We start from the raw sequence: 24,394 nt of genomic DNA, 5'->3' as shown, positions 1-24,394 counted from the left end.
GTGACATTGATGAAAATGATGAAGAATTTATTTATGTTGCAATGAAAGATGGATCTAAAAAAGATGAGAAAACTTTTTTAATTTCACATGTGAATAAGAATGATAGATGTATAATTGATAGTGGTTGTTCTCATCATATGACTAGTGATACAAGTAAGTTTGAAAATATCTAACATCATAATGAAAATAGTGTTAAGTTTGGAAATGATGCACCGTGTTATGTGAAAGGTAAAGGATCAATTATATTGAATGACAAGATTAGATGTGACAGTGCATATTTGGTTGATGGGCTAAAATATAACTTGTTGAGTGTGACATATTTGAATAGTTTAGGATACCAAGTTGAATTCCAAAAAAAGAAGACAAATATTTATGATGCTATTGGTGAAATAATTGGAAGTGGAGAGAAAACAAGAGATGACTTGTTCTATCTAGACCTATCTGAACAAACTTGTTTATTTGTACAATTTTAAGATGTTTGGTTATGGTATAAGAGGCTGTGCCATGTAAAATTTGATAATTTGGTAAGCATATGTAATATCAAGAGAGTATGAGGCTTACCAAGATTGAGAAACCCTGATAAGGTGATGTGCAAACAATGTCAAATGGGAAAAATGACAAAGTCTACTTTACAGAGAAAGACCTATTCTTTTGATGATATTTTGGAGTTGGTTCATATTTGTTTAAGTGGTTCTATTGGAGTGCAAAGCTATTATGATGACACGTACTTTATTCTATTTGTAGATGATTTATCTAGAATGATGATTATGATGTTTCTTAAAGAAAAATATGGTGCATTTGACATGTTAAAGTGGTATTTGACTAGAGCTGAAAAGGAAACATGTAAGATTTAGAAGTACTAGAGATCAGATATAGGAGGTAAATTCATATTAATGAGTTCAATATATTACAAAATGACAAAGTAATCAATAGATAGATGAGTGCACCAAGGACTCCACCACAAAATGGGATAAATGAAAGAATGAATAGATCAATCATGGACTGTGCAAGGACAATGATGATGGAGAAGAATGTTTCACAAAATTAATGGAGAGAAGCTGCAAGTATTGCATTCTATATGTTGGAAATATTCAAGATATGACAAGTTACTGAGAGGGGAGGGGTGAATCAGTAACTTTTAAAATTTCAAACAATAAAACTGCATACTAATATATTCACCATTCATCCAAGTAACCTACTGTAAGCATGAAACAAAATCATTTGCAACACTTGAACACACAGATTTGGTGACCCAGAAACCTTCCAAATAGAAAGTAAAACTGGGGTGGGGATGAAACCCACAAAGCTTCGTTACTGCAGTATGAAGTTGGCCGGTTAAGGCTTACAATGACCACTTCTAGTGATCTGCCCTGTTAGGAGCACAAAGGATTGCTAGATCCACCTTGTTAGAGGATTTACAAACATACAATAAAGTATGCACTCTGTTAGGAGATTTACAAAAGACTGTTAAGTCTACCTTGTTAAAGGATTTATAAAAATTGATTCACCTGTTAGAATGAAATAGTGGATTTGATTACAACTGATTGCTGATAAGATTCGCTATGCTCTGATTCACCTTGATGTGATAGATAAAACTTTTCTGCTCCAAAACTTGACCTTGCTGAATACCTTCACAACTCAGCACACATACTTTCGCACGCATTTATTTCTTTCACACTTTCACATTTTCATTCATTACCATTACATTTGAATGATACAATACATTGCATATATATACCATCCAAATAAACAATACATGCAAGGTCAGCCAAAACCACAAGTGCAAATCTCTATACAAAGTCGGCCCAAGGTAAAAACTCGAGTTCACTGAACTGACTCGGTGTCCTTCTGATACTTGGCATCCACTGCGTTACTCGGCATCATCATGCACTCAGTAGAAGTGAAGGCATAGTCCATACTAAACACTTCGAGTAGTTCTGAACTCGGTAACCACTGGAGACTCGATAGAAGAGATGTCACTCGGTGAACACTTCTATCTGAACTGTAGCTCGGTGATCAAAGGAAACACTCGATAGAACCTTGTGACTCGGTGATAGTTAGTTTCCTTGATAACCGTATGAGCTCGATAAAATTAATTTCCTTGATAACCTCAGGAGCTCGGTTATCACGAAGTTCTCGGTCAATACTAATTACATCTTCACTCAGTCAAAACTGATTCCTTTCTTTACCTCGAACACTCGATAAACACTGACTTCTTTGTTCACCTCGATCACTCGGTAAACACTGACTTCTTTGTTCACCTCGATCACTCGGTAAACACTAAGAACTAGGTAAAGCTTGGCTTACAAAGGAATGTCTGGTGAGAGCTCGATAAGCATTCAGAATCCAATAAGTGTTGTAACTAATGACAAAAATGTATCATAATGCCAACAATCTCCCCCTTTGGCATTAGTGACAAAAACACTTATGAGACAAAATTTATCTGACATGCTGATGACTGATTCTGAATATACATAGCTTTGTTAAATACAACTCCCCCATAGAATGTACATACAATATTTACATGAGCTGTATATCTCTTCCTTTGTACAATTTTTTCGAAAACACTTATTCACCCATAGTATACATATCCAACAATAATCTCCCCCTTTTTGACAATAATGCCAAAGAATAAAAGAATATATATACTTATATAGAAACACCAAAATGAGAGATGAACTCTGAATGTACCTGAAGAATAAGCTGGAGAGTCTTATCCCAATTCTCTTGCAAAATTTTGCAGGTGGAAAGAGCTACTTGAACTTCAGCCGAAAGTTCAATCACATGGTCTGCAATGGAGAAGTTATTATCATGGATTAATGTCTTTGAATGTGCAATGTTCTTCTGCATTGAATCCATGATGGGAAGGATCATGTTTTGGATATCTATCAATGTAGATCGGATCCTTGCCTCTTCTCTCAACAGCTCTGCCTGCTTCTCTGACAAAAATTTGATCCTGAGGTGATGAGATGAGCTTGAACTGGGGTCAAGCTTCAAGTTTTGTGCGCTCACCTTCAGATCCTCATCAATTTTATTTAGTTTCTCTCTTATTCCCTTAGTGTACTCGGTAACATCACAAAGCTTAGCAAAAAGAGATGTTACATTATTAAAAGAATTTTCCATATCTGCCAAAACTGAGGTTAATGCAACCTGATTTATTGCAATGTTCTGGGCAATGTGCCCCAACACCTTATTATTAAATTTCTTTGCTGCACACTCAATCAACTTTTCTTGTCCAGAGGCATCTTCATTGAATTTATTAACTGCCTCTTCCAATTGAATCAAAATGTGTTGAGAAGTATTAACATCAACACCTATAGCCTCAGTAATTATGTTCCGGGCATCCTCAATTATCCTGTATTCCTTATCCCTTTCCGATCTTAATTGCATCCGAGTAGCCTTTTTCTCAATAAGTTGACTAGCATACCTCATTTCTTCAATGGTAGCATTATCAAAGTCAATCTTTGGAATTACTATCTCTGTGTCCAAGTCAATGTCTTCAAGAATTTCCTTTCCAGTGATCATAAGTCTTAATGGTTGCTTTTGTTTGACTTTTGAGATGACTAGTTTGACCTTTGGAATAGACACAACAGTAGAGATAGAAGGACTAGCAGTAAAAACTGGGATGCTTGAGGGTTGAGTGCCAATAGGAGTATGTACAGGGTCAAAAATTTGAGTACTGGCCAAAAATGGTGATACACTCGGTAATATAGTATCTAAGCTTACTGTGCCTGAAGTAGATGGCGACAAAATTGTAGAACAAATTGGAGTAGTCAAAATTTGAGAACTCACAACAATACCAATTGATGATGATGGAGTCGAGGAGGCCAACTCGGTAGATGAAGAGGGGTACAGCTTGGTAGACGAAGAGGGATGCAGCTTGGTAGATGAAGTGGTAGTCACTTCCACTGATGATACCTGGAGCTGAGATATGGCAGGTGTAGATGGTAAATCTGGTGTAGATGAACCTGCTGAAGCTGACTCCAACCTTGATGATGTCATAGGTTTAGCTGGGGAGTGAGGAAGGAATGCAATAACTGCTGCTGCAATTTTTACCGGATCATCCTCCTTATCTTCCTCTTCAGCTTCTTCCTCTTTGTCTTCTTCCTCTTTCTCTTCCATCATTGCATGCAACTCTCCTAGTGTAACTGTGATGGATGGAGCGCTATCTGATTCATCACTGCTGCTGCTGCTGTCATCATCCTTTATTTCTACTGGGTCTACACTGGGCTTATGTAGATGATAGATGTTTTTCCACATGTTTGTAGCATCATTTACAACATGCTCTATATCTTTGATCAAAATCAAACAAGTGTGGAATCTGATCATCATTTTACCTTCATAGGTTTTCAATTCAGATTTTACCTCTGCTCCAGTGAGACTAGGCCGAAGATTCTTCAGGGATTGCTCATATATATCTTTTACCATCTTGGTGGCTAACTCCCATCTTGACTGTACTCTCTCCAGTAGTTCTTTAGAGATATGAGGAGCAATCTGGTCCGGGGAGTATTTCCATTTTCCCATTTTGTTAAGTACTAGTTCCTTAATCTGCATTTTCTCTGCATCAGTCCTTGTCTCAAATTTCAATGCCTTGAAATTTGTGATGCCAGCTCCTTCTTCCAATGATTTGAGCCTTTGCTCGAATGTAGGTGTAGGCTTGACCAATACAGGTTCCTGAATACCTTTTCTTGTCCTCCGAGTAAATACTGCAGTAGGCTGCTTCTTGGGCTTGGTAATAATTACCTTGCCTTTCTTCTTTGCTGGTTGCTCTTCTTCTGATTCTTCTTCTCCTTCTTCTTCTTCTTCACTTTCTTTATCTTCACCTTTTCCCTTGGTGAGCATAAGAGGACCCATTGCAGTTTTCAGTTTGGCCACTTTCCTCTTACTTTTGCTGATGGCCTGTGGAATTTTGATTTCCAGTTCAATTCTGGCCTTTGCTTCATCATAAGTACCAAAAATCCGTTGCCTTGGGTCTACTGGCTCATTTACCAGTGCTTCAATGATATCCCTTGTTTCATCAATATTTACCTCATATGGAAGAGGTTTCACCCATGCAACTCGGGGTCTAACTGCCTGTATGTACACCTTGTCATAGTCAACCATAAAACATACGTCATCTTTATATTCTTCAACAAGCCTAGGAGGAATTCTGAATCAGTTATTCATCCTCTCCTTAAAGTCTTCAAAATAGTTATCCATGATACTATCAAAATTTTCTCCCATCTCTGCTATAAACTCATTAATCTGATACAAAATTGGGACATCTTTTCTCCATTCTACGGTTCCCTTTGATGGAAAGAATTTTTTTACATAAAATAGTAAACATATTAACAGAGATCCAAATTTACAGGGTTTATTCTTCGATGTCCTTATACTGTCCATGTTCTTGTTTAACTATTTCAACATTACTTCTGACAGATCAAACTCAAGATTCTTCTTTACAATTTTTAGGGTCAAATCCACAGCTTCACACGGTACACTATTTAACCTGCTAGAACTATATAACTTATATGCAATAATATGTATGCCAAATCTTAGTTCTGGATCTGTTACAGTGTTAACCTTCAAACCTCTACCATCCCACTCGGCTAGGGTTTGCCTCTGTAACTCATCCCATCCTAGGGTTTTGGTGGTTTTGGCTTTGCTGAGCATCGGGAGACCCGTGATTTTGTGAATCATCTTCTTGGTTATCAAAACGGGTTGTTCCAACCACAACTGACCATTATGCACTCGACTCAAGATATACCTAATCCATTTGGTTTGGAAGTTTCTAGGCATATGCGCGATGTGAGTCAAACCTTTAGTTTCCAAATGCTTGTGCTCAATTTTGAGAGAACCATTTACACATAACTCCGCTAGGGCATTATCCATGTCCAATGTCCCTATTTCTTGAATAGCACACTTAAAATGAGTGCGAATGTCGTTCACGAGGAGTACCTTGGGTGGAATCTGTGATTGAGCTCCATTGGGATCGAGCGATTCAGCGATGGCAGGAACGAGCTTGAATGTAGGTGCCTTCCATTCCATTCCCTTTACAAGCATTTCGGAACCCTTCTTCACCTTGCTGCTGCTCGGTGAGTGAAAAGGTTTCGTAAGAATACTTCGCTGGAAAATATCTTCAAATTTCTTGAACTCGCTTGAAAGCCTTTTTTTTTGTGTAAATCTCGAATTCGCAGTGAAAAATGAGGTCGAAATCTGCCCTTTTGATGAAAAATTTGCCATTAATGTTCAGTACGGAGGTAGCTGCGATCGACAGACTGTCATCCACTAGCTCGGCTTAAACTTTGCAACTCGGTGACCAAAAGAAAAATAGGTTAAACCAACCTTAACTCGGTAAGAGAAGAACCAACCATGCTCGGTAAGTGCAACTTGGTGAAAGAAGCCTTATTGCACCCGACTGAGCTCGATATGGTCATGTACCGACCATGATCCTGATGTATCTGAAATACTGATTTGATCATATTTTCATTCTAGGACTGCTTAGGATATTGCTTTGTAGATACAGTCCTGGTCTTATCCTGATGAGTCTTAATTGGAAATGGTAGAGTCACTCACTTCTTGAGTGACCATTCCATCACTTGAATTATCTGGCTCGGTAGACTTAGGAATCCATTGCTACTTCATTTGCTTCCGAATATTGTCTACTTTGATTTTCTTCTCATCCTTGACTTTCTTTATTTTCATGCAGTTTTTAGATATATGACCAAGTTCTGTACATGTATAACATCTTACAGTGGTATCCCTTTTTCTTAGGTGATGCCTTGCACAGTTTATGCCAGTATGACCATATTCTCCACAATAATGACATCTGCACCAAGTGTTGTAGTCCCAACCAAATATTGCTTTGACAAGTTGTTTAGCTAGATTAAATGATTTGGATTTGCATTGTGATGCCTTATGACCTTTCTTTTGGCATTTGTGACATTTACCTTCAAATTTCAATTTCTCTTTACATTCATTGGCTTTGTGTCCATGTTGATTGCAATTGTAGCACTTTCCATTAAATTTGCCTTTTCCATTGCTCCAACATCTTTTAGATGTATGACCTAACTTACCACAGTGGCTGCAAGTAGGTCTTTGATTCTTTTGAGTACCCTGTTTGGAGGATTCACCTTCTTCCTTGTATCCAAGGCCTGCTTTACCATTTTGTTTATGAAAGTTTTCTTCATTTTGCAGATTCAATTGATCCATGTCCTTTTGAGATTTTACCATTCTCTCATTGACTTGTTTTTCAAAAATTAGATCACTTTGTAAGCTTGCATTGATTTGCCTTTCAGTAATTAAGTCATTTCTCAAATTCTCATTCTCAGATCTTAGATTCATAATTTCTTCATTTGCATTAGATAATTGAGTTACAAGATTTTCAAGCTGAGAGGATTGATTATTTCTTACCTCTAAGTCTTCAGCTACCTTGTTCCTTCGCTCCAAGATTTCACATAGCCTGATGGACTGGATTTCTTGTTCCCTTTTGAGCTTTCTTACTTCTTCCTGCAGAGATCCATTCTTTTCTAAAAGTTCTTTGATTGCTTTGTCAGCTTCATCTGAACTACTTGATGGTGAGAGATCTTCAATCTTTTCTTCAACATACTGATGGTCATTCATTTGCCTTGCAAGTTCTTTTCTTCTTTTCAAGGATTGTGAAAGATGCTCTTTTGCTTCATTGAGTTGAGCCATGGCCATTTTCAGATCTAGCTTTTCATTCTCAATAGTTTTGTCAAGTCTGAATATCTCCATTGTCCTTGATCTTTGCTCAAGCTGTGAAACTTTTATCTTGAGAACCTTATTGCTCTGATACCAATTGTTGGAAATATTCAAGATATGACAAGTTACTGAGAGGGGAGGGGTGAATCAGTAACTTTTATATCTTGAATATTTCCAACAATGAAACTGCATACTGATATATTCACCATTCATCCAAGTAACCTACTGTAAGCATGAAACAAAATCATTTGCAACACTTGAACACACAGATTTGGTGACCTAGAAACCTTCCAAATAGAAAGTAAAACTGGGGTGGGGATGAAACCCACAAAGCTTCGTTACTGCAGTATCAAGTTGGCCGGTTAAGGCTTACAATGACCACTTCTGGTGATCTGCCCTATTAGGAGCACAAAGGATTGCTAGATCCACCTTGTTAGAGGATTTACAAACATACAATAAAGTATGCACTTTGTTAGGAGATTTACAAAAGACTGTTAAGTCTACCTTGTTAAAGGATTTACAAAAATTGATTCACCTGTTAGAATGAAACAGTGGATCTGATTACAACTGATTGTTGATAAGATCCGCTATGCTCTGATTCACCTTGATGTGATAGATAAAACTTTTCTGCTCCAAAACTTGACCTTGCTGAATACCTTCACAACTCAGCACACATACTTTCGCACGCATGTATTTCTTTCACACTTTCACATTTTCATTCATTACCATTACATTTGAATGATACAATACATTGCATATATATACCATCCAAATAAAAAATACATGCAAGGTTGGCCAAAACAACAAGTGCAAATCTCTATACAAAGTCGGTCCAAGGTAAAAACTCAGGTTCATTGAACTGACTCGGTGTCCTTCTGATACTCGTCGTCCACTGCGTTACTCGACATCGTCATGCACTCGGTAGAAGTGAAGGCACGGTCCATACTAAACACTTCGAGTAGTTCTAAACTCGGTAACCACTGGAGACTCGGTAGAAGAGATGTCACTCGGTGAACACTTCTATCTGAACTGTAGCTCGGTGATCAAAGGAAACACTCGATAGAACCTTGTGACTCGGTGATAGTTAGTTTCCTTGATAACCGTCTGAGCTCGGTAAAATTAATTTCCTTGATAACCTCAGGAGCTCGGTTATCACGAAGTTCTCGGTCAATACTAAGTACATCTTCACTCGGTCAAAACTGATTCCTTTCTTTACCTCGAACACTCGGTAAAAACTGACTTCTTTGTTCACCTCGATCACTCGGTAAACACTAAGAACTAGGTAAAGCTTGGCTTACAAAGGAATGTCCGGTGAGAGCTCAGTAAGCATTCAGAATCCAATAAGTGTTGTAACTAATGACAAAAATGTATCATAATGCCAACACTATACTCTTAACTGAGTTCAATTCAAGAAAGGTACAAAAAAAAGCCCCTTTTGAACTTTGGTATGGCTATGCATCTAATGTCAATTATTTCAAAGTCTTTGGAAGAAAATGTTACATACTAAAAGATGCAAGAAAAGGAAAACTTGATGCAAAAAGTGATGAAGGTATATTCATAGGATATTCTAGTAAAAGCATGGCATGCAAGTGTTTTAATTCTATCACTAACAAAATTGTGGAGAGTGAAAATGTTAGAGTTGATGAATTTGTAGAAAAGATCGAAGAAGAACACAAGAAAGAACCCAAAGACTATAAAAACTTTGTCTACATCTATGAAGGAGAACCTAGAACATTACCTAAACTAGACAAAGAAACTACCAAGCATCAACAACCAAGCAATGCTGAGGTTCAAAAGAAAAGATTTTTCAAGCATCAACATGCTATTGAGCATTAGGATGTAGGAGAAATGTCACATAAAGAAGAAGTCAAATGTTAGAGAGAGGAGATCAAACACTAGACATACAATCTCGAGCTGTAGCTAGAGATACCTAAAGAAGATGAGAAACTAGGATCAAGTGAATCATCACAAGAAGAATTAAGATACGAGCCTATCTTAGAAAAATATATGAGGAAACAACAAGATATGAGCCTTTCTTAGAAAAATATATGAGGAAACACCATATACCAAAAAAAATCATTGGAGGTAAAGATTTAGGAGTCATGACAAGAAACAAGTTGAGGAAAGATACATGTTTGCTATGAGAGTTCGAGCCTAGATCAATTAAAGATGCATTGAAGAATGAATATTGGATCAAATAAATGAATGAGGAAATTGATCAAATAGAGAACATCAAGCCATGGAAATTGGTACTTAGGCCAAAGGACAAGAATATGATTGGAACAAAGTGGGTATTTTGAAACAAGCTGAATGATAAATGTGAATTCACAAGGATCAAAACAAGACTAGTTTGTAAGGGGTATACACACCAGAGGAAGGAGCCTACTATAGAGAGATATTTTACCCAGTTGTAAGGTTAGAAGGAGTAAGAAATTTTCTTGGATATATTGCTTACAAATGATTCAAAGTATATCAAATACATGTCAAATCTTCATTTTTGAATAGAATCTTGGAAGAAGTCTATGTCCATGAACCTAAAGGATTTGTTGACCTAGAAAAGAGGAACATGGTATGTAAACTACACATATTATTACATGATTTGAAAAAATCCCCTAAAGCATGGTATAAAAGATTGCACACTTATTTGGTGAAAATTGGTTTTACAAGAACTAGTGATATTAACAAATTGTTCTTGAAAAGTGAAGGCAAGATACTGCTAGCTAAAATATTTGTTGATGATATCATATTTAGAGGACATGATTTGTTATGCAAATAATTTGGTAATGAGATGAAGAAATAATTTGAGATGTTAATGTTTGAAGAGATTAAGTTCTTTGTTGTCTTCCAAGTTTATCAAATGAAGGGAGGTATTTACATTACACAATCAAAGTATATCAAGGAGATATTGAAGACTTTTGGAATGGAATATTGAAGACCCATTGGAACACCTATGATTACTAGTCATAGAATTTCAAATAATGATGATTCTACTGAAGTGAATCAAACATTCTACATATCAATGATTAGAAAATTTCAATATGTTGTTCATAAAAGACCTAGCATTGTATTAGTAGTTGGTATTGTTGTAATATTTTGTGCTAATCCTAAGGAGAATTACATGATGGATGTGAAAAGAATACTAAGATATTTGAAAGGAATATAAGACTATGAATTATGGTACAAGAAGAACAAGTTTGAGTGTTGAAAGATTACAGATATGATAATTGGGATGGAAACATTGATGACATAAATAGTACAAGTGGAGGAGCTTTCTTTCTAGGAAAGAAATTGATTTTATTGACAAGCAAGAAGAAAAAATGTATTTCTCAACCCACAATAGAGGCTAAATATGTTATTGTAGTAGTTAATTGTTTAAACATTGTGTGGATCAAGAAATTGTTGAAAGGTATTAAGAAAGAGATTACTAAAAATGTTGTGATATATTGTGATAACAAAAGTGATGTAAAAATATCTAAGAATCCTTTGTTGCACACAAAGACCAAGCACATTGCAATCAAGTATTTTTCGTCAGAGATTTAGTACAAGTCAAAGAAGTGAGACACAAATATACACACATAAAAGGAGAAAATAGCTTATATATTTACTAAGGCATTACTTGAGGATGCATTTGAGTATCTAAGAGGAGATTTAGGGGTCATTCCCCTATCTGAAGCAAGATAAGAAGAGATACAACATTGCGTCAAATGTTATAATCAAAATATCTTACACATTGATGTAGGAGGTCACACTTTAGGAGCCACCTAAAGTTTTGAAAAGATGAACTAAATAATGAGAAGATGAGATTACAAGGAGTCAAGAAAAACATGAAAGACAAAGTGATCTTAAATTATCAGTCAGAAAGTGACATAAAGAGGATGATATCTTTAGCACTATTGTCAAAGAGGAGGAGAATATTAATTAAGTTACCATATTAGAGGGAGAGGTTGTATGTAGTTACCATACAAGTTATTAGATAAAGTGGGAGAGAATTCATGACCAAAGTTACTAAGAGAATTCTTGACCAAAGTTACTATCCATCTAGTGAAAGAGAGAGCCAATATAGTTGGTATTACAATTGGTATCAGAATGAAGAATATACAATTGGTATCATAGAGGGAGACATGTAAGAGAGTGCAAAGATGAGAATCAGAATGAAACTAAAGATGAGAATCATAATAAAATCAAGGATATTAATGAAGGTTTGATACAAATCATAGAGGGAGTTGATAGTGAAAATCATGACCAAGTATTTTTCATTGCATGGTAAATAGAGGTGTTTCCATCAATTCCAAAGAGGGATATTGTTGGAAACTACAATTAGAATAATTGTTATATTGCCATTGACATAAAACCTTATTGGTGAGACATTTTATAACATTTTAGAGTACCATATTAGTTGATTGATGAAGAGGATTTGAAAAGAGAGTTAACTAGATGAACTAGTGAAGTTGTTGAGTAAAGAGGATCAATTATGTTATAATTACAATGGGCACTTGATTAGTTAGTCTTTGATAAGATAATATATTGTTTAATCATTATATGAAGTGGAGAACATAGTTGAGATGAATTATAGAAGAGTAGATTTGAAACAAGTTATGAGACATTGAATTTTCATGTATCCATTTAAGTAGGCTAATGAAGAAGAAGGTTAAGGAACTTAAGAGATAGCTGAGAAAATAGTATTAGTCGAGTGTTAGTTATGGATAAGAAATATGGAGACAAAAAATGTAGTAGTGACTGAGTATAGTGAAGACTAAGTGAGCCACTATAAGCCTAGTGAGATAGAACAATAAAGATTGAGTTACCCAATAATGACCGGGTAGAAGAACATAGTGTTGAATGAGTGTCAACATCTTTATAGTTTGTGAAGAATCAAGTTTTGAGTTGACATGGTTTAATATTTAGATTGGTTAAACTACATGGATGAAAATGATTGATAAGATGGTGCATTTAATGCATGAAATGATTTTTTTAAGAGATCAAAGACAAGGAGAAGAAGGACAAAATGATGAACATATTCAATGAATCTAATCAAACAGTAAGATCTATGGTAACTTTTAAGAGGAAAAATATTATAACTACCTATTTAAGGAGACATAAGGTATATTAATCAAGGTTGGTTAGTTGTTGATGAAGTTAATGAAGTCTAGTCAATGAACCAACAATTGAACCAAATGGAGATCTGAATTTGCATAGTGAGTTATATCTTGAAATATCAGACCTAGATTTCACTTTCTAACCATTGTGATACTAAAAATCCTTTAATCAAGGTTGAATTAATAGTCATTCAAGGTGACATTCTAATAGAATGATCCAAAGTCATCTAACCAGGCCACTCCTAACAAGGTGATTAAATCCTCTAACTAGGTTATACCTATAGTGTGTTTTGTAACCTTTAACATGTTTGAATCCTAACCAAGCTCACTTTAGAAGAGTGAAAAGTGTTAGCATGTTGCTTGATGGTATTTCCAAAATTAGGGTTCCACATTAAATCTTGATGTCATATACGTGTGAATTTTGTTTTGTGATGCATGCTATTTAGTATTGTTTTATTTATTCTAATAGACATATAATGAACAAAGAGCTAGTGATGACTATATGAGTTAAGTTGTTGATAAGTTTCTATATGGGCTAAGTGATTTTATGAGATAGAATAAGTTGTTTGAAGTTTATAAAAGTTGAATTGGTACATCTGGACTTGAGGATAATTGATTCACCCCTCCTCTCAGTTATTCTAAATATTCTAACATAAATAAGATCATTATTATTTATAGTTTAATTTTATAATTTTATGAATGAATAAAGTTATATATATATATATATATGTATATATGTATATGTATATGTATATGTATATGTATATGTATATGTATATGTATATGTATATGTATATGTATATGTATATGTATATGTATATGTGTGTATGTGTGTGTGTGTATAAAAGAGAACAAGATAATTACTCTCTCTATATATATATAAAATAAGTTTTCGAAGGAAGTAAAAAGAGAAAAAGATAATTACTCTAAAAATGTTCTTTAAAGTTTTGAACACTTGACCTCTCACGTGTTAAGCTCACTATACACCATCATAGCACCGATACTCTTTGAGAATCTTAGTAAGAGAAATAAGTTATAAGAGGTAAAATAAGTAATAAGACAATATAGTAAAAGAGTATGAGAGTTGAACCCTTGACCTCTTGGGTGATATAGTAAAGACATAGTCATTGCACCATAAGACATCCTTGAGCTTGAACCCCAAGATCACATATATAACTAGCAACAAGTTAGAAAATTAGACTAAAAATTATTAATAAATAAATAAATATGTTGATTTAAATAATCAAACCTTGTTAGTATGCCAGCCACAATAGATGCAACTATTTGCAATGACATCCCACTCCCTATAAATTAGGAGCCTTCCCGAGAAAGAGAGGAGGAAAATAAATGGGACTAGAACTATAGGAAAAATATAATGCAAAAAATATATTTAGAAATTATTGGGAAGAAAACTTGTAAAAGGGAATCTTGGGGAATCTAGGAGGAAGGAGAACTAGAGATGCCTTATCCATAGGAGTACTGCCTATAAGAGACTAGGAAGATTTGAATGACCTAGAGAGATCACGTACAACCCTTTCAAGGAAATCAAGTAAGCTTGAACTTATCTCTCTCTCTCTCTCTCATAAAATGATAATGAAATATTAGAGTAAAAAATACATTCATTTCTTTTTGGTTGAATTAATATGAGCGTTTTATTTCTCTCTGTGTTGTGATGTATCTCTTGAATGTATCATTATATATTTTAACTTGCATTTTTGATTATATGATAGTTTTCTTTGAGTGTAAATTCCTCGAGAATAAGTTTTTGGTAGAAGTTTCCAACTTGGTATTCAACAAAGTCATATGTTTGGATGAACTCCTCTATCCAAACTAGATCTAGAAGTTCAATTCAAAGCATTCATTATATTTTTTTGAGTCTCCTAGAGTAGATGCACATGTATACTGCACATATGCATAGTTATGCACATTCACAATTTGTTTGTTGCCTTAAACCAAAGTGAAACCTTAGAAAAACAAAAGCACAAAATTATGAAGCAAAATTGCAGCTAGAAGGAAAAAAGTGTAATTGTAGAGAATAAAAGTGCATCTATATTGAATAGATGCACATATTTTCTTAATAGATGTACATATCTAGTGAAGTTAACAAAATATTAGCTCTACATAAAAAATGTACAAGTATATGAGATGAGTGTGTGACATTAAAGAATAAAAGTGCAACTCTACTAAAAAAAAAGCACATGAATAAGAAATGGATGCACAACAATAAGGAAACTTTACAATTTAGACCTCTAGAGTCAGTTTCCAACACGAGGGTATAGCATAAAATGAATGTTTAAGTATAAGAAATTACTTATACTTAAAGTTAAATTTTATGTTATGCATCCTACACCTTTGTAGATAGGTTTTAGCCTCATAGGAGTTAAGACCGAGATTATAGATTTTTTATGTTTTAAGAAATTTCACCCTTAGCCAAATTTTAGGAATATATAATTCAACTTGTCCTTTTAATGTTTTGTGACATTGTATATACTTATGAGGAAATGAATATCTAGAAATGTAATTCTTATAAAGTGTTTGATAAGTTTTTGTTTCATCTTATTTCTTATGAGATGAATTAGGGTTAAGTGGAATAACCTATACCCTAAATCAATTTTCTCTCTCTCAAATGATTGATTGGTTTTATTTTGGTCAAAAGAGGATTATGAATTTTTTGGTTCATTGGAAGAGAAATTTCCTTACATTATTGTGATTCTATGACAATCCTTTATGCAAGTGTGATTGGATGTATGAGCTAGGGTTTGGGGACTAGGGGTATGGGACCCTAGGTTATTTTTCCCTAAAACTTTTTATGTTTTTTTTATTCTTTTGATGAGTAGGGTATAGACTCTAGATGAGTGGATCACCATATGTATTTGGGCCTAAAAGTGGATGTAAGGGATCCTATGTTTGGAAGCTAGAGCCCTACATAGGCTGGTTCCATTTGTGAGTTAGTTAATAAATGATAACATAAAATTAAATGAGCTTATGGGTTGGGTTTTGGGATTTCACACACACTAAATAAGATAATTGAAGAAGTATTTTTGTAGTACTTAGCAAAAGGAAATCACGTGTATCTTATAGGTCCCTCTCGTAGTTGGTTGATCTCAAAATTACTAGGTTGTGCTTGTCCTCATTGGAGTATGTAGGGAAAAGACCTTCTATGTTGTAGGATGATATTACAACTAAGAGGTAGAGCCTAATAGATTAGGAAGATATGATTCCACTCACCTAGATTAAGTGGAATCCCTCACTCTAATTTTGCCTTTGGATGTCCATTTTCTTTATGATTTCATTTTGAGCATTGTTCTTTTGTGGGGCTTTATGTTACCTTTCTACTTTGATTTTTTCATATAAGCCTTAGACTACCTTGGAACCTATGTGGATCACCATCTTATCTCCTAGCTTAGGGGAGTGGACAAGTAATGGCTCCACATGGTTTGGTGCAAAAATATTGAAGGTAGTGGTCGAGTCTTCATGGATGGATTTATATGGATCCTTGTCGAGTAGTGATTGAAGATTATTTATTGAAGCATACATGTTTTATTTCCTTGTAAGAAGTTTATGTAATATTGTAATGTAAAATATTGAAGAAAGTAAAAGCTCATATGCATGTGTATCATTAAATGAAAAGCTATGTGAAAGGGTAAAGGGGTATCTCTAGGAGAAATAAAGGGAAATGTAAACATATTGTAAAATTTCAAAGGATAAATGAATTATGATTATGCCATTGCATTGTATATTTCCTTGTATTAAATGAATGTATGATGAATATAATAACCATGTACTTTTTATAATATTATCAAATGAACAATCAATGATTTGGTTTACATGTATGGTTGGTGGCTAAAATCTATTTCATGTATCTTTATTTCATGTTAAATAGATAAATTTGATTGTAATGACCAAGACATTAGTTCCTAATTTGTAAAAAAATATTACGATGGATAATGAATCAAATAATAAGTAGTCATAAAACTAATAGATGGATTAACTTAAGTAGTAAAAATGAATGTTAGTAAGAACGTAAAGAAATGGATAGATAATACTTGCTTAGTTGATTGGATGATAAAATCTAAATCCTAAGCTAGGAAATTAAGTAATATTGTTTAAGGGTGACATTAGGGAACATGTTAGGAACTTTTACATATGTGATTAAGTAAAATCAAAAAGAAAAATATGTTCAAAAAATAATAATTATCCACCAAACTTAGTAACAGTTAGACTTATCCCTAAGGGTTACTTGGTAGGGCATTACATATCTCTTATGTTTCTGTATAAGACATAGTGATGTATAAGTGTCCTAAGGCAGAAAACTAGGAGTCAAATATAGATTTTGACAAGGACATTGCTGAAGTGTCATTAACCTCAAAAAATAAGCCACAAAAAGAGAATATTTTAGATTCAAGGGTAAAGAAGAAGATAAGGCATGTAGTGTAGATGGAAAAAATCATCAAATAGAGACACCTTCCTGAGTCAAAGGCTACTTGGATTATAAAGAATAAGTTCAAGAAGATAGGTATTGACATTGAGTTAATATCACAAGTGTAACTTAACTTATCTTGTATAGGGGGAGAATGGTGCATGAACACCTAGGGTTTTGGCTAAAATGCTATTAAATTTTGGCTTGTATAGACCCTAGCTAGGTAAAGGTTTAAATAGGACTCTAAGGAGGGTCCAAAGGTGTGATTAGATAGGTGTATTATTCTTGCAATGTTTTTTTGAAAAAGTTTCCAATAGGTGTCAAGAAACTTCCAAGTTGACAAGAAAGTGCCAAGTTTGGCCAATTAGGACCTACTATACTAAACCATCCTACAAAGTGTGTAATTATTTTTAATTGATGTAGATATGTTACATATAGATAGGGAAGGAATTATGCATCAATTTGAGGTGATGGTAGGTTGATAAGAGTCAAAATGCTTGAAATTTTTAAAGTTATCATTGACAACATTATAACTTTTAAGCATTTTTTTGCAAATTGTCCAAAGGAGGTTATGGGTCAGTTCCAATAGTTGGAACACAATATATGGAGATATATAAGGATATCAAGGCCTAATGTATAGATTAGTGGAGGTTTTTCTCAAATCTTAATAGCAAGTAATAGCATTAATACTACAATTTTATCACAGTCCATCTTGAAACTCAAGAAAATACGCAATATTGGATTGAATTTGATATTTTCTTGTTATGACTAGTTACTTTTCTTTGATTTCTAGCTCTTTGAGTTTTGGTATGATTTTTTGAATAGTTTTTCATAGGGCAATAAAATTCTAAGCTCATTGGCTTCTTCATGACCTTTTGGGACTTAAATGGGAATTCAATGTAGATTGTACTATACATATTTGGGGTTGAAATAATGTATTTTTTTATTCATGTATTTCCCTAGGCAAGTTAGTAGGCACTCGACTAGGGGGAAGAATAGTATCAACTAATGAAAGATTGCATGGATGGATTGGGAGTGGTGATTAATGATCATCAATGTTTTGTTTGAAGTTGTAGGAATATGTGGAAACCATGATAGGAGTATATGAATCCATTTGAGCCCATTTTGATCTAATAAATGTGGAACTAGTTCAAAACCCTTTAATATAGGCCCACTTTTCAAAGGGTGGTGTACAATAATTTGGGGGACCCAAACCCAAAAAATCTTAAAGTTCCTCCAAAAGGGTATGAAGATCATAGATTGGTTTTGGGGCCCATTTGCAATATTTTTGTGTTTTTTTTCAAAATTGAAGTTTAGAGGAAAGAATGAGTATTTTTGTACCAAGAATGGTTGTTCAAGATATTTAGAAGCCCATCCATCCATCTATAAGTTGGCCATGTGATGCATTCTAGCTATACGTTGGAGGAAGAGGAAAAAATTCTGTCAACAGTGGCTACTTCATTTTGTGAATCCATATTCACAAAATTTTTCCTACCATGGGAGTCGGATGCAGGAGCATCATGCATCACCATGGTCATACTGAGAGTTGGTGACAACTTACCCCTCTGAGTTCTTAGAGTTTGGTAAAGTTTCCTATTGGTATAGAGGTCTAAGGAGGTGGAAAACATTCTTATAGTTTTCCAAGGAGTAGAAGTTGAATAGGAAACCCTAGAAGGCCTAAAGGAAAGGTCTAGTAAATGAGTCTAAGTGACTCAGAGAAGATCTCCTTATCAATTTATTTTTCCATCTAGGTCTACTGATCACCTTAGCATGAAGAAGTTTAAAAAATAAAATTTCTTAATTAATATTAGATGATATGTTAAATGATGAAGTAGAGGATGTAGACAAATGACAAGATTCAAAAAAAATTGTACACATTTTGAATTATGATCAACAATGGTGTTGATTTCTTGTGTCTTAGAAGATTTCTCATGCCCCCAATTGCCTAAGGGAATTTGATTTCCTTATTGTCTTTTACCACATCGATTCCCAGTGAATCCGTGATTTTATAATAAATTATAACCAAGGCCATAACAATAATCTATATTAGAAGGAGATAATAGATATTACTTAGTCACCATGTTACCACAAGTAGGTTTCATAGATTCATCATGATGTTGGAAATACAATTGGATCAATTGTTATGTTGTCATTGATGTCAAACGTTATTGGTAAGATAGTTGCTACCTAAGTAGAGTGTCATATCAAGATGATTCATGAAGATGATTTTAAAAGAAGAGATAAAAAAAGGACCTAAAGGAAAGGTTGAGTTATGTGAAACTAAAATGGGCACTTGATCAATTAGACCTTGACAAGATAATTATATTTAGGCCTTGGTTAGAAGTTCAAGCTGAGTGATGCTAAGTAATTATATGCGAAACTTCTAACTTAGATATTAAGGAACTAGAAGTCTAGGCTGAGTGTTGCTAGTGTTGACCAAGTGATAGTATAAGATGAGAAGAATACAATGTCGACTAAGTATCAATATCAATCATGTATCAAGAAGTGTACCAAATAGTTTTGTTAGTATTGACTGAGTAATTTAGTGATGACTGAGCATTAGAACATAGGGTTGATCGAGTGACAAAATTTTTCTATTCATTAAGGAATCTCAATTCTTTGTCAACATAATTGAATTCTTGGAGCTTGAAAATTATGTTGAAGATGAAGAGCATTTAATTAAGGGGCAGCCATGTTTGAGCATTTCTTTACATGGATTCAAAGATAAGTTTGGAGAAGTATCTACAATGGGAGAAGAATATTGAAATGATGGAAGAATTCGATGAATATTACCAAACCCTAAGATCTATGGTGATGTTTAAGTGACAAAAGATCAGAACCACCTATTTGAGGAGGCATAAGGGTGACCTTAACAAGGTTAACAAGTAGATTTTTTGTTGATGTTGTTGACTGGAGAACCTAAGTAGGAGGCTGAGAAGAGTTATGAAGAGGTGAAGTGTGATCTCTTGAAGGATTTCCAAGTAGATTAGAGACATAGATGATAATGGAGACTAGTCAATGGATCAATATATGAACTACATTGTGATATGTATTTAAAAAGTGAGTTGCATTTATCAAATAAACCTACTATTACTTTCTAACCATTATATCAGTTGCAAATCCTTTAATCAAATTTGACCTAACAATCATTTATAAATCCTTTAATCAAGGTGAAATTCTAATGGAATGTTCTAAAGCCATCTAACTGAGCCACTCATAAAAAGGTGATTAAATCCTTTAACAAGGTCACATTTAACAGTTTGTATTGTAACCTTTAATAGGGTTTTCTCCTCATAGAGCTCACTTCAGAAGGGTAAAAATTGGTAGCATGTTACTAGTGGTTTTTCCCAAATTGGGTTTCCATGTTAAATCTTGGTGTCATACTTGTGTGGATTTTATCTGAGCTATTTTACTATTAATGTTTTACATTTTGCGAATTTGTTACTATTAGCACAATCAATTGTAAGTTTTATGTTACTAATTATTTTCTATAGAGAGTGCGCTACTTAATGATTAGATTTGAAGTATTTAAAGCGTTTAAAAGTTTAATTGGTACATTTGGACCTAAGGGTAATTAATTCACACCACCCCCCCCCCCCCCCCCCCCAATTATTATAAAATCATTCCAATGATTGGTATCAAAGCATTATTGCTTGCACACAATATTTTTAAGGTATTTGAAGCCAAAGATCAAGATGTACAGAAAGGAAGTGCTAAGGCTAAGCAAGTAGCATAGTCTAATGAAGCTACAACTGGCAAGAATTAGAGAAGGAGAAATACACTATGTGGAAAATTCATATTTAGAGATACCAAGACCTCTGACAACTCAAAAATGAAAGAGAAGCAAGGACATAATCAGGCAAGTTTGGAAATTGCATCATCCCTAAGCTATATCGTGTTTGATGACATAAAGGAGTGCACTACTACCAATAAAATGTGGGATGCACTACAATCTATCTATGGAGGAGACATAAATGGTTTAAGAGAAAAATAAAAAATCTTGAGAGACAAGTTTGTTAAAATGAGAATGATAGAATGTAAAAGTATTGCTCAATACAGTGGTCAAGTCATGAGGTGGTAAATACTATAAGAGGATCTACTGGAAATATTGATGTTGAAACTATGATCAGAAAGGTATTGAGAACCCTACTTCCTATATATGTATTAGAGTCTCTGTAAATACAAAATTTGAGATGTACTCCTGGTAACAATCTAACTTTGGAAGGATTAGTTAGTAGACTTACTTCTTTTGAAATGTCAAAATTTGATAATTTTACAGCTACTATTGAATCAACTTTAAATCTCAATTGGTTCTTAAGAAGAAAAGAAAAAGAAAGTGTGTGAATAGTGATAGAGATATCTATGATGATGACCTTGATGAGCTTGAAGCATTAGTGGGTAGAAGACTTCCAAGAGGTGAAGGAAAATTCAAAGGTAAACTTCCTATAATATGTTTTTCCTATAAAAAACTTTCCCATATTACTACAAGGTGTCCTAACAGAGAAGACAAGGATGCCCCATGTCTTGAAACCATGGAACACTATAAAGATAGTTAAGTCAAGTTTGGTAATGATGTCCCATGTCTTGTGAAAGGTAAAAGATTAATTAAATTGATTGATAAGATTAGGTGTGACAATATTTATTGGGTTGAAGGACATAACTATAATTTTTTGAGTGTTTCAGAGTTGAATAGATCAATGTATAGAGAAAGGCCAAGATATTTGATGATACTAGTGAAATAATTGGAAGTGGAGCACAATCAAGAGGTAACTTGTTCTATCAAGATTTATCTAATGAGACATGCTTGTTTGCAAAATTTAGCAATATATGGTTATGGCATTAGTAAGATGAAAAGAGTAAGAGGATTACCAACATTAGGAAACCTAATAATGTTAAGTTTAGACAATGTCAGTTGGGTAAAATGATTAAGTCTAGTTTCAAGAGGAGGACATACTCATCTAATGATATTTCGGAATTGGTTCATATTGACCTTGGTGGATCCATTAGAGTGAAAAGATACTATGGTGGTAAATATTTCATTCTATTTGTTGATGAATACTCTAGAATGATGACTGTGATGTCTCTAAAATAAAAATATGATGCCTTTCAATTGTTGAAGTAGTATTTGGCAGGAGTGGAAAAGGAAATAGATAAATATGTGAAGTGATTGAGAATTGATAGAGGAGGAGAGTTTATCTCTAATGAATTTAATATATTCTACAATGATAGAGGAATCAAGAGACAAATGTTAGCACCTAGAACCCCTCCACATAATGAAATAGCTGAAAGGAGGAACAAATTAATCATGGATTGTGATAGAACATTGATGATGGAAAATAATGTTTCATAGAAATACTAGAGAGAAGCTATAAGTACAAAATTCTATACTTTGAACTAAGTAAAAGTAAAAAAATGTACAAATGTTACACCCTTTGAGTTATGGTATGGGTATGCACCTAATATGAAATATTTTAAATTCTTTGTAAGTAAAGTTTTTATTTTGAAGGACAATAGAAATGGAAAACTTGATGCTAAAAGTGTTGAAGGCATATTCTTAGTATATTCCACTAAGAGAAAAGCTTATAAGTGTTTGAATTCTAATAATAATAAAGTTATGGAAAGAGCATATTTGAAAGTGGATGAATATGAAGAAACCAATGAAGCATATTGCAAAAAGGAAGCTAAATATTACAACACATTCATATATGTCAATGAACGTGTGCATTGCACCTTACTTGAGCTAGAGAACAAGGCTACTAAGCAACAACAAACTGTGAATGTCAAGTTGCAACAATAGGCTATTGAGCAACAAACTATAGGTGTTGAACATTAGTAGAAGGATGCTTAGATACAAGAAGAAGATTTTGAGCATAAGGAAGCTAGTACCGAGAAACCAGAAGTAGAAGAAGAGATATAATATGAACTTGAAATAAATTTTCAAGATGAATTTGAAGAAGAAGAAAGAAGAAAATAGCCTACTCTAGAAAAAAATGTAAGAAGACACCATGCACTTGAGAAGCTCATTGGAAATAAAGACTTTGGAGTTATGACAAGGAAAAGACTAAGAAGTGACACATGTTTACTTTGTATGTTTGAGACTAAAATAGTGAAGGATAATTTGGACAATGAAGATTGGATCAAACAATAATTGAAAGGAAGGAAGAGACCACTGATCCAGTTGTTATCTATTATGATAACACAAGTCTATAAATATATTGAAGAATCTTGTGATGCACACAAAGACCAAGCATATTGCAATCAAGTATCATTACTTGAGGGAAGTAGTCCAAGATAAAGAAATGAAATTGGAATATGTGAATACTAAGGAGAAAATAGCTGATATTTTCACAAAGGCTTTACCTAAGGATTCCCATGAGTGTCTAAGAGGTAAATTATGGGTGATTCCCCTAGATAAGGCTAGTTTAGCTAAGATGGATCTCTCCCTGAAATGTGTTGATTAGAATATATTAACAAGTTGATGGAAAAATTCATGCTTTAGGAGCTGCCTAAAGTAATGAGGGGAGAAGCAAAAGATATTATATCGGTCATAAGAAAAGATGATAGATGGCGATAACATTCAGAAGTACTGACAAGAAGATATCTACATGGTGAAGATGCATGAGAAAGATGAAATGTCTTTGGTATTGTTTTCAAAGAGGGAGATGCTATTGATAGGCCTCCAAAAGGCCATCTTTCTTAGTTCTTTTAATCTCCTTTCAAACAATTATTTTTCAAAGAAGACATGAATTTATGGTTTTCAAGCATATGAACTTATGGTTTTTATGTATATGTCATATATATGTGAAGACATGAATTATAAATATGGATAGTTTAAGGACATGATATTTTCTTGAATTCATGATTAGGAATGGTATAAAGTAGTAGCTATACATGTTGATAAATGTTTCCCTACCTATGCTATGTTTTGGGTAGTTTTCCTCCTACAGCCATAGGACTTGCAAGAGTGTTAATTGAAACTTTACACATTTTTCTTAAAATTGATAGTAAGAATATATATGTATATGGAAGGTTGTGTGCACATTGATTATTTTGAAGGTGTTTCCCATGGGCATTCAAGGATCAACATTGCAACACTAGGCTAGTCAAAGTCAACCATGGATTGCAAGACCTTTTTAATTATTACTTTCCATTGCATGCAACACATATATGTAATTCC

This window comes from Cupressus sempervirens, chromosome 3 (assembly GCF_028749045.1).
Source record: "Cupressus sempervirens isolate cs-2001-9-10 chromosome 3, ASM2874904v1, whole genome shotgun sequence".
In the NCBI taxonomy this organism is placed as follows: domain Eukaryota; kingdom Viridiplantae; phylum Streptophyta; class Pinopsida; order Cupressales; family Cupressaceae; genus Cupressus; species Cupressus sempervirens.
This window is presented reverse-complemented; position numbering follows the sequence as displayed.